Source organism: Pteronotus mesoamericanus, unplaced genomic scaffold (genome assembly GCF_021234165.1).
Source record: "Pteronotus mesoamericanus isolate MK-2021 breed Mesoamerican mustached bat unplaced genomic scaffold, CSHL_Meso_final contig_182, whole genome shotgun sequence".
Lineage (NCBI taxonomy): Eukaryota > Metazoa > Chordata > Mammalia > Chiroptera > Mormoopidae > Pteronotus > Pteronotus mesoamericanus.
In genome coordinates this window covers 24,554,259-24,569,542 of record NW_026555078.1, presented here as the reverse complement: position 1 = coordinate 24,569,542, position 15,284 = coordinate 24,554,259, and the positions used below count along the sequence as shown (strand labels likewise).

The 15,284-nt window shown below is 40.3% G+C and overlaps 1 protein-coding gene across 4 annotated transcripts in view; it reads left to right on the top strand.

Moving 5' to 3' along the window:
* The first annotated feature begins 3,136 nt into the window (after nt 1-3,136).
* FUT8 (fucosyltransferase 8) overlaps nt 3,137-15,284 on the top strand; it is a 181,483-nt gene continuing 169,335 nt past the window's right edge. For 2 of the 4 annotated variants that reach the window (XM_054567422.1, XM_054567423.1), the window contains exon 1: nt 3,841-4,438. The gene's annotated coding sequence lies outside the window, so the exon portion shown is untranslated. Of the gene's footprint in view, nt 3,250-3,522; nt 3,594-3,840; nt 4,439-15,284 lie in introns of those variants that run through there. The other 2 variants (XM_054567426.1, XM_054567425.1) reach the window with 2 other exon arrangements.

Sequence of the window (15,284 nt, the reverse complement as noted above, 5' to 3'; positions counted from 1 at the left end):
TGTTGAAAAAGAAATCAATAGTGTGAACTATGTGATACCTTATCCCAAAGGAGAAAGAAATTTCAGCCATGTAGGCACTTCACAGGGAGGAATAGTTTGGTTAGTTCAGTCAGCCTCTAAATCAATCACTTCATTTACTCTTCTGATTGGAAAGATTGGCTCTAGTTCTTTAATGAGTGGGTGTAGATAAAGTTCCTATTTAAGGAGTTGGCTCAAAAGTGACTTAAAACATTTATTGATTTTGAAAATATAGGTTATTTTTCCATATTTTGTTTTTGTAGTTACTGTCAAGCTGGTTAGATTTATAGTTCAGAACTGGCAACCAACTAAAATTTATCTAGTCCAATCCTTTTATTTTACAGATGAGAAAACTAAGGCCCAAATGGACAAAATGATTATTTCAAAGTCACTAAGACTTTGAAATAAAGATATATTTCTTGTATGTAGCACTAACAGTGCTGTCGTTTTGATGATCTACAACAAAATGGAATCCTCTAAGCAAGATGTAGCTACAGCAACAATTAGAAAACAGAACAATTAAAAATCATTAACAATGTTTCCAGGACTGATATCCTGTTGGTCTACACTGGGGAGATGAGAAAATTTCTAAACTATTTGGTGAGTAGCTGCTGCTGAACCTACTAGAGCCTCCTCAATGCTTCTCTGTGACCCCACAGATCCCCACCCCCTGTAATAACAAGGTCTACTGTGAAGGGTTGATTTGAAAATTACATGATGGAGGTAAAGAATTTATTATAGGGGCCAGTACTCAGCAATATTACACCTTGGAAATTATTTTATTATAGTCATTAATAAAATAGTAGTAAATTTCAAACTAGTTCCTACAAGAATGTTCACAGCTTTGGAAATGTGATAGTATTAAAGTTCATTAACTTTGATCCAGCTAATCTCTCAATAAAATTAGTACTCAGGTACTCAACTTTCATTTTGATATTTTCCATTGTTTAATGGTTGCCTCCTACTTGTCCCACTTGCAAGAACCCCACGGCTCTGGTTGATGACTAAGCATTTACATAGCCCAGGCTGTGTAAAAGAATATGATGTATAGTGGAACCTCGTTTGTCAAACAATTTGCTCTGGAAAACTGTTTAAGAAGTGATTTGTCCAAAAACAAAAATCTCCTTTTGCCTGAGAGACATGACTGATCATACGGGCATCAGCATAACAGGATTATTGGTCAGAGAGGCAAGACCTGAACTTTTGTTAGACAACCAAGACATTTTTTCCATGAACTACCTGTTTGAGAACCAATTGTTTGAGAACCACGACATTTGAGAACCAAGGTTTGACTGTGCTCAGAAGTTTCTGTTAGTTCTCAGTATAATGCCATAAAGAATGCTCTGTACAATGTTTTGCTGAGCAGAACTTATCTTTTAAGCCTTTGTATAAGCAAAGATAGGCTTAAAGCCTAATTGGTGAGGGAGGGGTGGAGGAAGTGGTGGAACACTTCTACTTTCTTAAGCAAATATCTGAAACTAGGAGTGATATGAAGCACAGGCAGGAAGCTGGGGTGAGAATAGAGAGTGAGAGGGCCGAGCAGCAAAGAGGGAGGCTGGAGAGTGTGGAGAAAACGTCCTTTGACAGAGGTGTGTTCTGAGGTGTAGAACCTTTTGGGGATACTTTCTCTCTCAGAAATTTACTGTAACCTATAAAGAGAAAAGCAAAGTTTTAGTGATATTCCTCTCTGGAGAGAGTAAAAGTTTTGTGTGTGTTTTTTTTTTGTTTGTTTGTTTTTTTAATGCTGGGGCTATTGTGAATTTTCTGTAAATTCATTATTGGCCTGGAACTTAACATGTAAAGATTTGTTCTCAAGTCAGTTATTTGATACTTCCAATTCTGAGGTGGCAGCTAAATCCTAGGCATGTCCTAGAAGGGGCTTTGATAACAGTGTTCTCTCACTGGCTGAGAAGCACATTGACTCAGCAGAGCACAACTGGAATCACTGAAGAACTAGTTTCTGCTAGAGACACCAGTTATTTGGAATTTTAATATATATTGTGCTGTAAAAATGCACTAATTCTTAGGTACACATTCCTTGGGCAGATTTTTTTTTTTTTCCCTGAGCAGGAGATAGAGAAGATAACTATTTTAATCCCTAGGTTTCTGGAAAAGAAAAATAAAGACCAGATAAACTGATGTTTTGAGGTAAATGTAAAGTTGTGAACGTGGAGATCTTGAGGTATTCTACAAGGTAAACTTTAAACATGTTTGCTAAAATACTTTTAAAAATGCTGTTTAAACTAAAAAGCAAGTATCCACCTCACTTCTGATTTCTAAAAATTATCTAGAGTATTACGGATAAGACTGGCCTTTAATCCATCTTACTATGGCATAAGCCTAAAATTTCTGTTTGTTTCCAATAACTAAAGACTGCAGAGGCTGCAGACCTTATACCAGAATTCTGTTCTGTTGATAAGCTTAGTGCAGAAACAGCTGCAGTGGATGGCAACCGTGATGTTGAATAGTGACTAAACCTACCTGGAACGTAATTCTGGCTCTGCTAGTGTAATTTTTGACCTTAGACAAGTCACTCCACTTTTAATCTTCTCTTCTTACAAGGTAATAGTGATAAAAATAACTAAACTACTTCGTGGAGAACTTTTTGTTTAAAGAGCTGCCCACAAATACTGGAGTCACAGTAGCAGAGCTTCTTTAGGGATAGGGAACTTTTTTCTCCTTTGAATCAGCAATATCTTATTTGTTTCTGTAATACAGTTCCTGGCCTTTGTCAATGTTTCAGTGAATACTGTTAATTTATGTACTATTAGGCAGATTAGTCTTGGCAGGCCACTGCCTCTTAAGCCTTTTTCCTGTGATCCCTTTCACACTCAGCATCTAAAAGGCCGCCGCTACTTGTTCTAGAATAAATACCCGAGGCATTTACTTAAAAATATCCAAGTCTAGAGACACAATTCTTCTGTCTTTAAGAACCATTTCACTTCCCGCGGCAACGCATCCCAGGCTCGGGATCTGGGTCTGGAGGCACAGGGAAGAGTTCGGCAAGGGAAGCTCATTCTCCTGTCCTCTTATTGGTCGGCTCGTACTCCACTCACTCAGCTTGCATCTCTGATTGGCCACTGTGGCACCCCCACTCTGCTCGAGACTACTTTGTGTGCCGGGACTGCGCGCTCAGGTTCTCTGTCTCGACTCGGCTTCTGGGCTGGTGAGCTAGCTCTTCGGCCCACTGCTTTGCATCCCCGGCGCCAGGAATTTCCCGAGTCTAAGCGGGTAGGAAGCATACTAAGGAAAAGCCCCCACACCCCTCCGTCCCGTGTTCTTTTCCGTACTGAATAAACTTCCGCCTCAGAGGGGCTGTCGCAGCCGCGGTTCGGGGGAGAGGCCAGGCATCGAACTCAGGCCCTCATGGGGGTGTTTTCTGTCCGGGCGAATGTGGAAACACAGCTCCCTCAAGATAAAGTGGGGCTTCGCTGGTCCCAAGTGGGTGAGATGCCATAATATGTTCGTGTTGCAAGCTGCAGCCGGGAGCAGGGATCACCCCTAGCAAGTGGCAGAGAACCTCCTTCCCATCTCCAGTACCTGCGCTTATTTGGGCCGCGGCTGCACTAGCACCGGTCAGTCCATTCCGGAGGTCTAGATACGGCATTCCCTTGAGGTGGCGCTCCCGGGAATGGGGAGCTGGCTACACTTGCACCCTCCTCAGCCGCCGGCCTTCAAGCAGTAGAGGGCGGCCTACGCTCGTGTTGGAATCGGCGCCCACGTGTGCAGACGCTGCACTGCTGAAAGTCTCCCGGTCCTGCCGTGGTCCGTGGCCGTGCCTGGCCGGGGATGCTGCAGCTACGCTATCCGTGGGTGCAACGAGAAGGGGGCGGGGAGAACCCCTGGCACACGCCAGGGTCACCGTAGGTGGCAACGGCTAGCGCATGCGCGTCCTCTCCCAGAAGTCTGGAACGCCGAGGGGCGCGCGCCCCCATTTGCGCGCGCACGCTTGCGCTAGCCTGGGTTTCCCCGCCTGCTCTCGTTGTCAAAGCGCTCCGGCGCGTGCGCGCGTTATCTCCGGCCGACCCGAGTGGCCGGGTTCCCTCTGCTCCAGGCCCCCACCCCGCACCGCCCTCTCTGAGTCCCTAGTCTACCCGTCCTCTTCCTTTCCTCACGGAATGGGGCTGGCGCTGCTCGGGGTCGCGCGCCCGGGACCCAGCTCGTGCTCGGTCTCGTGCTGTCAGCGACTGCCCGGCTCGCGCCTCCTCTCGCTTTCCCTCAGTCACTGGCGCCGAAGGCTCCGTTAAGCAGTGGTGGCGGCGGCGGTGGTTCCTGTTTCCGTTTCTTCCTCTCCCTTCAGTCGAGAGTAGCATCCTCCACCCAGCTACCCCTCCCACTCCCACAACGCAGGGCAGCTGCGGCTGAGAGCTGTAGCGGCGGCAACTGGGAAACAGCGGAGACCGCCTCTGCTCCCGCCCGGGTAAGGGGGCGTTTGGGGGCCGGGCCCTGCGAGCCTCGGGGTCTGGGGCTCGGCAAGCGCGCGGTCTGCCGAGGCTCCGGGGATGTGACTAGAGACTGTCGCTGCTCTTTTCCCCTAGGCGATCCCCGGGCCTGTTGCTGCAACTGCTGCTGCTTATCCAGCGGCTCCGGGAAAAGTGGGGAGGGAGCCCTTGGGACGATCGGGCGCGTGCCTTTGCGCCGTCCGGGAGGGCGCGGGCAGCGGGTGAGGGGCGCCCGCAGCCCGGGCCAGGACACGGAGCCCTGCGGCCGTTGCCCTCTGTGTTTCGCATCGTTGCATAGGGCAGGGGCCGAAGCCGAGGAAAAAAGAAGGGATGGGGGCAGGGTAGGAGGTGTCCTCTTCTCCGCACCTACCTGCCCTTTCTCCAGCAGCTCTGTCCCAGTAGTCACGGACTGCGGGGAGGAGGATGTCTTTGAGTTGCACGCTTTCTAGAGGGGTTCTCGGTCTAGAAATTAGGGAGTGGACCCACACAAAGATCCACTCCCAGCGAGGGGCCAGTGCCTGGGCACTTAGCGGCACGAGTGCTCCCGCACCCCGCGTTTGATTTGGAAATGATGAGCTGGCGGCTTTCGAGTATCTAAACTTACTTGGAAAGGTTAAATGATTCCGTCTTTATTAGTTAAAGGAGGTTTGTCCTGCAAGAGTGAGTGGGTTGTGGGTCGCAGCACCTGTTCTCTCACCGAGGGGACTGCAATCTTAAGCTACACAGAACGCTGGAGACGCAGTGTATTTCTTAAGTTCAATGACAATGTCGTGGTTAGGGTTCATCCCTGGGGAGCTTTTCGCGTTTTGCCATATATTAACTTGCTTGCTTGCTTATTTACTTATTTATTAGTTGTAGAAATGGAATGTATTTTCTTTAAGAAATAAAAACTGAGAAGAAAATGCCACTTAACATCATTGGTATGTCAGTATAGGTCAGCAGGAGAAAACACTGTGATAAGCTTCTCTTTGATACCATATTCCAGTCTGAGCTTTAATATGCATCCCATGTTTTTTTCTACTAGATATTTTTCATCCTTTTCCATATTTCATATCAGAGGATTGGTACAGACTTTAAAACTTCATTAATAGGAACAAATCCAATATCCACAGATTTCTTCTTAAAAGGCACTCTAACCCATGAGCTAGCCTGGCAGTTTCTCCTGAATACTCTAGCCATTAAAAAACAAAAAACAAAAATAAAAAAACCTCAATAGGGCAGGGATGAATCCCATGAAGAGAAGAAGAAGTCTACTGAGTTTTTCACTGCTTGGTGCATTGGATCAGTCTAAGATTATGAAACCTAAACTAGGAATCTGGATGTGAGTCCTTCCATAATATATTGTCCATTTACTTTGTAGGCCAAGAAAGCTACTGGTCTCTGATGCCCATGTTCATCAGTCATAGAGCCAACACTCGGAGGTTCAACAATAACATAATAAACTATTTCTCTGGTGATGAATAAGTAAGACACCACCACCAGAGTGTACACCCAGGGTGGCCTCATCAGCTTCAGGTTGGGGCGTTCCAGCTCTAAGAATGGGACTGGTACAGTCTCCATGTTGGTGGTGGCAAGAGCAGCTCTCAGTCTCTAAATTAACTTCTTGATTGAGGTCTTGCATAAAGGTAGGGAGAGGTGTTGTTTTACTTTCTGCGTCTGAATTAATTTACAGTTGACTGAAGCCAAGTCAAGAAAGTGGACCTAGAAAGCTAGAATCTCTAGTAGGTAATCCCAAACTTCCAGTAGCACAGGACAAATTTCAACAGAAGTGTGGTGTTTTTTTTTTTTTTTTTAATCAGTTTAGAATAAAACTCATCACACATAACTGACTGAACTTTGGCTTGTCTCTCTTTAGAAACTGTAGACAAGGTTCCATTATACTAGTTTTTTTTTCCTTGTTATTCCTGGGGCTAAGTTCATGTTTATTTTGTTGATTAAATTTTATGTTTTTATGCATAATTCTTTTAAAGGGTGCATTGTGTAGAAATCATTTTAGGAGAGATTATTTAAACATGACAAAGGTACACTGAAATACTGGAGTAAGTTGTATTCTCTCTTCTTTAAAATAAGTTAAAAATGCCCTAAAATGTTATGCCAAAATAATAAGGTCCTGTGTTGCTAGCCTTGTGAAATATACTATAAAATGTGTATAGAAAGTCTTGATTACTTTATTTATAAATACAATAGTAAAAATAAGGTGGGAATTTAAACATTTGAAATTGTGATTTTTATAGTTTAATACATAAGAATATAGGGAGTTAGAAATGAGTAGTTTAGAAGGAAAAGAGAGGGTAGTTTGGAGGCGTGGATTTTCCTTTTGCTGTGTTATAAATTGAGAATTCTACTTGAATTGATGAGCTGAAAAACTGGAATGAAATTTGCATAGACTGCAGAAACAAGCAAAAATACATTTTTGATTGAGTGAGTAGTGAGCTGACATGAAGAGTATATTGTGGTTTATTAGGACAGTGGTTCAAAATAATTTCCATAAAATATACCATTATATAGATTATTTTAGGATGTTCTTAAATTTTGAGAGTCCTTTGTAGTTTTTTTTCCTACAAGTCAGTTCTGTTGGAGATGTCTGGAATTGAAAGAACAGTAATTCTGATTACATTCTGCAATATTTGGTTACAAATTTTAACTAGTTCTTTTAAGGAATTTGAATGTTTTTAGAAGTCGTGAATTTTGAAATTTGCTAGTGTCTTGGAAAAACTTGTGTTCCTTGTTTATTTTTTTAAGTGCAGTTGTATTATTAGAAGGTTGGTCTGGAGGGGGAGCTAGTGTCAAAGCAAAGCATAGCTTAGTACGTTTGAACTTTTAAGGCACTCCAAATCAGATTATTATGACCAGAAGAAACATACATTTTTAATGAAAAGAGTAAGGAAATTGATATAGGCATATATCTGTACATAGTTGTTTGTGGAGTATATGTATTGTATATTACACATTAATTAAAATATCTTTTCATGATCTGAAATAATGGAAAGTACATGTTTAAGGTTTATTGAATTTCTCATTTAAAATCTCTGAAAATGTGGCTCTAAACTTAGAGTGTGTGATAGGTTCTTAACCTTCTTTTGCAGTATACCAGGAGGGAAGGAGTATATCTTGATCCTTTGTGCATATTGCATGTTGTTAAATTTTTTCATTTTAATATCTGCAGTCTTAAATATCAAAAAAGCTTCAAGTAGAGTGTTATATTGGCAAAGATATAAATTGTGTGGTAATATAGGTATTTATTAAAAGTAGAGGTACTTTTAATAAAGAAATGGACCCTTGAAACATCTGTAGAGCAAGGATCCCAAGGTCGCTTCTTAACCTGTCTCCTGTAATGTAGTGGAGCAAGTCCAACTGATCTACTATTTTGAACTTGTGCTTTTGAAATGAAGCAGTTACTTTATTTTATTTTTTGGTCTAAAGCCCTTTATTTAGATGTCTGGACTGTAAGGTATGTGAATTTACTTTTCACTGTTCACATTCTTCGAAGCTAGAAATTGGTAATGTATATATTAAAATCATTAGAATATTTAGTTTCTGAAAATAGTGGTTGGGCTGTATGTTTTCCATTGTTCTTCAAAATGTAAATAGAGTGTCAATGATGATAAAATAAAAAAAAATAGATTCTTTGAAAGGAATGACAATATTTGTGAGAATAGTGATGTGTTTACCAGGTTTAAGGGGTTAATGTTAAAATAAAACAGTTTTATAAGACATGCTGGGATATGTTTGTATACTTTTTACCATAATTTGTTTTTGTGCTGAAACCCAGGAACAAATCCTTACTGTTTTTAATTGTTATTTTTTTAAATATAATTTAATGGGGTGACATTGGTTAATAAAATTATAGGTTTCAGGGGTACACTTCTACAATATGTCATCTGTATGTTGTATTGTGTGTTCACCATCCCAAGTCAAATCTCCTTCCATCACCATTTAGCCCCTCTTTGTCCCCTCCAACCTGTCTTCATCTCCCTTTCCTTCTGGTAATCACCGTACTGCTGTCTATGAGGTTTATCTTTTTGTTCGTTTGTTTTTGTTTTTTTGTAAATTCCTTAACCATTTTTATCCAGCCCCTCTGACAGCTGTTAGTCTGTTCTCTGTATCTATGAGTCTGTTTCTATTTTGTTAGTTTATTTTTTTCAATTAGATTCCAGATAGAAGTGAAATCATATGGCGCTTGTCTTTCTCTGACTGGCTTATTTCACTTAGCATAATACCCTCCAGTTCCATCCATGCTTTTCAAAGGCTAAAATTTCCTTCTTCATGGCAGAGTAGTATTCTATAAATGTACCACAGCTTTTTTTATCCACTTATCTACTGATGGGCATTTGGGTTGCTTCCAAATCTTGTCTATTGTAAATAGCACTGCAGTGAAGATAGGGGTGCATGTGTTCTTTCAAATTAGTGTTTTGGCTTTCTTCGAATATATTCCCAGAGTGAAATCATTGGGTTATAAGGCAGTCGCATTTTTAATTTTTTGAGGTAACTCCATACTGCTTTCCACAGTGGCTGCTCAGTCTGCATTCCCGCCAACAGTACGTGAAGGTTCCCCTTTCTCCACACCCTTGCTAACGCTTATTGTTTGCTGATTTATTGATGATAGCCATTTTGACAGGTGTGAGGTGATATATCATTGTGTTTTTAATTTGCATTTCTGTCACGATTAGTGATGTTGAGCACCGTTTTATATGTCTCTCGGTCATCTGTATGTCCTCTTTGGAGAAGTATCTACTTGGGTCCTTTGTCCATTTTTTGATTGAATTGCTTGTTTTTTTGGTGTTGAATTTTATAAATTCTTTATAAATTTTGGATATTAGTCCCTTATCAGCTATATCATTGATGAATATGTTCTCCCATTCAGTGGGTTGTCTTTGCACTTTCTTGTGCAAAAACTTTTTAGTTAGATGTAGTCTCATTTGTTTATTTTTTCTTTTGTTTCTCTTGCCTGAGGAGATATATTGCAGAAAAAATATTACTATGAGAAATGTTTCAGGTTTTACTCTCTATGTTTTCTTCAAGGGTTTTTATGGTTTTGAGTCCAACATTTAAGTCTTTAATCCATTTTGAGTTTATTTTTGTGTATGGTGTAAAAAAGATGTCTAGTTTCATTTTTTTGCATTTATTTCAATACCATTTTGCAATTTTCCCAACACCGTTTATTGAATAGACCATATTTACCCCATTGTATGTTTTTGACTCGTCAAATATTGACTATAAAGACGTGGTTTATTTCTGGACTCTGTCCTGTTCCATTGATCTATATCTGTGTTTCTGTGCCAGTACCATTGTGTTTTAATTACTATGGCTTTTTAATTGTTAGTTTTGATTTACTAAAAACTGCATTTAGTGAATCTCTTGGTTTAATTAAATGGTAAGTACACTCATTTTATTTTATAGCACATTTATAAAAGTAAAAGACTATTTACAAATTTATTTAAAAAGATTTTATTTTTATTTATTTTAAAAAAATTTAAAAAAGATTTTATTTATTTATTTTTAGAGAGAGGAGAAGGAAGGGAGAAAGAGAAGGAGAGAAACTTCAATGTGCAAGAGAAACATCAGCCGTTTGCCTCTTGCACACCCCCAGCCTGGGGACCTGGCCCACAACCCAAGCATGGACCCTGACTGGGAATTGACCTAGTGACCTTTTGGTTTTCAGGAGGATGCCCAACCCACTGAGCTACACCAGTCAGGGCAAAGAATCTCCATTTATAATCATAAGAGTAAATATATACATGTAAATACATTTCTTAAAAATTAAAAAAAACTAAGATTCTAAACAACTCTGAAACTAAAAGTGTTACTATTGTAGTATTTTTATACCCTGCATTAATACTGGCTCTTTGGTTATTTTCAGCTGAAATATCTACTTTCAGTCTTCTATAGTCAATAGTCCTGTAGTAGGTGTAGCATTTAGAGGACAAATACAGATTTCCTTTGGTTCTCCTTTCATTGATTCTCTAGCTTATATTTCTTTACCATAAAGAATATGGTTTCTTTTGTTGCAATTTAAATTATTAAATTGTAGTTTGATATGATACAATTAAACATGTTTAAAAGTAAAAGATATTTACAATTGATTTAAAAACAAACTTTTTAAAAATTCACAACAGACAAAAATTATATGCAGATATTTATGCATTTAAAATATATTTTTTAATGGATTACCTTTGTTTCATCCTTCCTTTCTCTTTACAGTCCACTCTCTTGCCTACATTTCTCCTTTGATCCCCCTCCATCAGCCCACAGTTTTCTCTTTGGAATAATTAGAAATCCAGCTAATGAAATGAACCATATAACTCTCCTGACATAGTTTTTTCTTTTGTGATTAAATAACTTTGTATCAGTCTGGATAATATTCTAAACATATGAGGTCTATCCAGAATGTAGCCACCATGTAATATGAAGAAGATGACAAAATAAGAAGCATTATACATAGGGACAGTGATGCCTCAGGCCCCTTCAAAATATGCACCATGGGACCTCACACAGCTCTCCAAATTGCCATCAGCTGCCCTGTTGTATTGTCCTGGATCTTATCCATGGTCTGAAAACTCTTCCCTTTCAAAGGTGATTTTAGTTATGGGAAAAGCCAGAAGTCACAGGGCACCAAGTCTGGTCCGTAGGGGGACTGAGTTATGGGGTGATTTGATGTTTTACCAAAAAACTCTCCTCCATAAGATGTGAGGCATGAGTGGGTGTGCTGTCATGATGAAGCTGCCAATCACCAGTCGCCCATATATCTGTGGCCTTCTGAATCATCGAATAGATTCCATGGAGGAATGTTTAAGCTTAACACAACATTTGACGCAGATTTGTTGCTCTCCTCTCTCAGTCATTTTGAATGTGATGGCCACTCAGTGCAAGTGCTCACTGAATGGCCTCTACCACCCTCACTGACTAGTACAGTGAAGTTGTCATTGTTCTCCTATGCACATTCCAGTCCACTCTCCTTGGCTGCCAGGTTACAGTAATGTCATGCGAACTATTCTTGTTATATCAATAATGGCTGGATTTTTTCTGGACAGACCTCATATAACCCATATAAACTTTATTTTTAAAAAATATTTTATTGATTATGCTATTATAGTTGTCCCAATTTTTCCCCGTTGACCTACTACACCCAGCACTCCCCACTCCCTCATGCATCCATGTACCATTGTTCATGTCCATGGGTATGCGTATAAGTTCTTTGGCTACTCTATTTCCTATGCTGTACTTTACATCCCCATGGCTATTCTGTAACTACTTATTTGTACTTCTTAATCTCCTTACCTCTTCACCCATTTCCCCACACCCCCTCCCGTCTGACAACCATCACATCTAAGTATCCATGGTTCTGCCTCTGTTCTTGTTTGCTTAGTTTGTTTTTTAGATTCAATTGTTGATAAATATGTATTTATTGTCATTTTATTGTTCATAGTTTTGATCTTTTTCTTAAATAAGTCCCTTTAACATTTCATATAATAATGGTTTGGCGATGATGAACTCCATTAATTTTTTCTTGCCTGGGAAGCCGTTTATCTAGCTTTCAGTTCTAAATGATAGCTTTGCTGGGTGGAGCAATGTTGGCTGTAGGTCCCTGGTTTTCATGACTTTGAGTATTTCTTGGCAATCCCTTCTAGCTTGCAAAGTTTCTTTTGAGAAATCAGCTGACAGTCGTCTGGGAATTCCCCATGTAGGTAACTAACTTTTTTCCCCTGCTGATTTTAAGATTTTTTATCTTTAATCTTTGGCTCTTTAATTATGATGTGTCTTAGAGTGGGCCTGTTTGTATTCACCTTGTTTGTGACTCTCTGCGCTTCCGAGGTTTGCATGTCTATTTCCTTCACTAAATCAGGGAAGTTTTGTTTCATTATTTTTTCTAACAGATTTCCAATTTCTTGCCCTTTTTCTTCTCCTTCTGGCACCCCTATGATGCGAATGTTGGACCTATTGAAGTTGTCCCAGAGGCTGCTTACAGTGTTCTCTCTCTCTCTCTCTCCTTTTTTTTGAGACTTTTATCTTCTTGTTTTTCTTATTGGTTGTTTTTTGCTTCCTTACATTCCAAATCTTTGATTTCATTCTTGGCTTTATCCACTCTACAGTTGTTTCCCTGTAAATTGTTCTTTATGTCAATTAGTGTATCCTTCATATCTGACTGGATCTTTTTTATGTTGAGGTCCTCCCTAAGTTCCTTGAGTACCCTTATAACCATTGTTTTGAACTCCGCATCTGACAGATTGCTTACCTCCCTTTGGTTTGTTTAGTTCTTTTTCTGGAGTTTTGATCTGTTCTTTCATTTGGACCATGTTTCTTTGTCTCCTCATTTTGTCAGCCTCCCTCTATTTTTTTTGTATTAGGTAGAGCTGCTATGACTCCCTGTTTTGGTAGTGTGGCCTAATGTAGTAGGTTCCCTGTAGAGTCCAGTGGTACAGCCTCCCCTATCACCCAAGCTAGGTACTCGAGGTGCATCCACTGTGTGGGCTAAGTACACCCTCCTGTTGTAGTTGAGCCTTGATTACTGTTAACAGGTCAATGGAAGGGATTTACCCAGGCCAGTCAGGTGCAAGGACTGGCTGTGACCACTGACCACCAACCTCCGCCCTCTGTGGAGGATCAGCTGTGCAGGGGCAGCATAGTGGTGCTCTAACATGAGCTGTAGCTGTCCACTGTGTGCGCTAGCCCTGGCATTCCCTGGGTGATGCAGGCCAACATCAGCCCTCACCTGTGGTCTGCCTGTGGCCACCCTGCCTGATCTTTAAAGCAATCTGATATGGCTGCTACTTGTGCTGAGCTTGGAGATTCCCTGGTGAAGCCAAGAGGTGAATCTAGGCTGGTTGCTCCTAGTGCCAGGCCTGGGGCCACTTTGCAAGAGGTATGCTGGCTAGGGGCTCACTGAATCCGGCTGTTGCTTATTTGATAGGATTTAGGAAGTTGTGAAGCATAAGCCAAGAGCAGCCATTCATATGGAAAAGTCCCTTGGGTGGACTACTAGATTGTGTGGAGCAGAATCCCAGGGCATCTCCAGGGCAGGACAAACAGTGTTTGCCAGGTTGGTGGAGTCTCAGATAGGGTACCTGCAGGCTCTGTGTGGGGAGGGTTCAGAAAGGGACAATGGCCTCAACCTGCATTTCTGTCCTGGAGAAAGCTGTTCTCCAGCTCTCTCCCTGATGCCACATACTTCTGTTCCTCCCTGCATGCCACTTGTGCCTTTCAAGCTTCTTCTGTGGTGCTAGAGCTCAGAGGGAGTGATTCTGAGTAAGTTTGTGTTGGGTTCTTTCACCTATTTACTCCCCACTGATTTTTGCAGCCAGAAGTTATCTTCCTGACACTGGAATCCTGGACTGGGGTCCTGTTGTGGGGCTGGGACTCTTTGTTCCCAGGCTGTCCCTCCTGAATTTTTTTATCCACCATACCTGGATATGGGGCCAGCCTGTTCTCTGTTTCTGCCCCTCCTACTGGTCTGGATGGATGTGGTTTCTTTAATTCCGTAGTTGTCATACTTCCATTTAACTCGATATCTGACAGTTGTGAGTGATGGTAGTTCTGTATTTCAGTTGTAATTTTGATGTGGTTGTGTGAGGAGGCGAGCTGTAACCCATATAAAACTTGTATGATACTGTACATTTTCTTTTTAATGGAAGAAAAGCAAATAGGGCCTATAGGATTATGCCATGTATTTCAATATAAGGGTTATTTATACTCTTATAGGAAGCAAAGCTATAGCATTAATTTCATTTAAGTTTTCTTTGAAAAGATTTCATTTATTTATTGTTAGAGGAGAAAGGAGGGAGAACAATATTGATGTGTGAGAGAAACGACTAGTTGCCTCACATGCCCCCAGCCGGGGCCTGGTGCCACAACCCAGGCCTGCACCCTGATTGGGAATTGAACTGGTTGCCTTTCAGTTTGCAGGTTAACGCCCAACCCACTTATCCACACCAGTCAGGGCTTAAAAAGATTTTATTTGAAGAGCTATGGTGTTAATTTCACTTAAGTTTTTATTTAAAAAGATTTTATTTGCCAAAACTTCACTCAGCTAATACTTTTTCAAAATACTTTTTGTGATAGTTTCTTTTCTGGTCAAAAGATGATATGTGAAAGAAAATATGTTTTGAATTTTAAGTTTTTTTAAAAACTGACAAATTATACCAATGTAAGTCTAGTGCTGATGTGGTTCAAACTTGCCTTTGCTGTATTCTTTTTTTTTTTCTCTTCTGTTGGTTCTATGGTATAACCTCCTCATTGAAGCACTGGAATAAAACTTTGAAGACCACTACTGAAATGCTCCATATTATTTGTTGTATCTTAGAACTTGCATTTTTCTAATTTAAACCTTTTTCCATCTCATGGCACACATAAACCAATTGCTAAAGTTCTGTGGTACACCATAAAATACATTTTCTGCAGATCTGACAAAAGAAATAGGTATATTTTTGATTCATTCACATCAGATGACTGCTGTTGTCATTTTTTTATTTGACAGCCTAAGGGAAAACAGGTCAGTGTCTCTGACTAAATAGTCAGGTAGTGCATGCTTTAAAAATTCTTGCAGCACACTGGTTGAAAACAGCTGTTAGAAACTAATAAAATATTGATATTAGTCTTAGATGTAAATGGGAAAAGCTAATGTTTATTTTAGAATCTGAGTTATGAGAAACATTACATAATATGAACTTTAAATGCTATAACTTTCTGATTATAAGTGAAGAAAAGTAAAATGAAAATGGAGGATTCTTCTAATTGATTTATTTCAAACATACACCTAAAATGAACCTATTTTGTGTCTATGTAAATCTTATTCAATGAAGGCTGTTAGTGAACCATGAATGAATTTTA